Here is an 829-nt window from a genome sequence, read left to right as displayed (position 1 = left end):
GTATCTGAAAGAGAAAAGAAATGGGATTTTGGTTTTGCTTGATGGACAGCAGATTACTGACAATTCTTGCAGCATTCAAGTGGTTGTCATCCTCACTCGTTTCCACACACAACGTGAGCTCACAGACACACCTAGGGGAGTTTCACTTCATTATACTATCAGATTGTGCAGCCCCCATGTATCCCTTTTTCTTGCCGGTTTATTCTTTGGGTTGAAAAGACTGTGTGAAAATAAACAGCAGCTCCATATCCCCGTCTAAGGCGCAAACAGATATTTTACCAAAAAAATCTCTCATAACGGTGCAAAAAGTATTCTCTGCTTTTGTATGATTTGTATAGACAGACTCTTTGGTAAGGCGGAAAGTCATGCAGAAACTGTGGTTCCCAGACTTGGTGCTAATCCTGTTATTTGATTATAGTGTGCCAAACCTCTTTTGTCCGACTTGAAGGATTATTGCCACCAAGCTTGCCAATTAGAGGGGAAAAACCCTCCTTTTTTTAGTCTTAAGCTGTCTGACAGGGTCTTTTAAAACTGGCATTCCAAAGACCATACAAGTGGCACAATACATACATGTGAGACAAAACTATGCCTGATTGCCGTCCATAGAAATTCTTACAGTTCATCAACATCTTAATAATGTTGACAGAAACAAATTAAGAGATTTCTAAAAGGTTTGATAGAAGTGACATTTTTCATGTATTAATTTTCTTTTTAATTTATGGCCACCAAACATGGCTTAAACTATGCATTTGGGTTTTGAACTGAGCCCCACAGCTGTGGAACTAAAACTTGCTCTTCCCTGTTTGGATGGAAAATCCCATTTTCTTGT

Source organism: Apteryx rowi, unplaced genomic scaffold, assembly GCF_003343035.1.
Source record: "Apteryx rowi isolate R43461 unplaced genomic scaffold, aptRow1 scaffold_48, whole genome shotgun sequence".
Classification (NCBI taxonomy): Eukaryota; Metazoa; Chordata; class Aves; order Apterygiformes; family Apterygidae; genus Apteryx; species Apteryx rowi.
The sequence above is the reverse complement of the archived record's forward strand: the minus strand, read 5'-3'. Positions refer to the sequence as shown.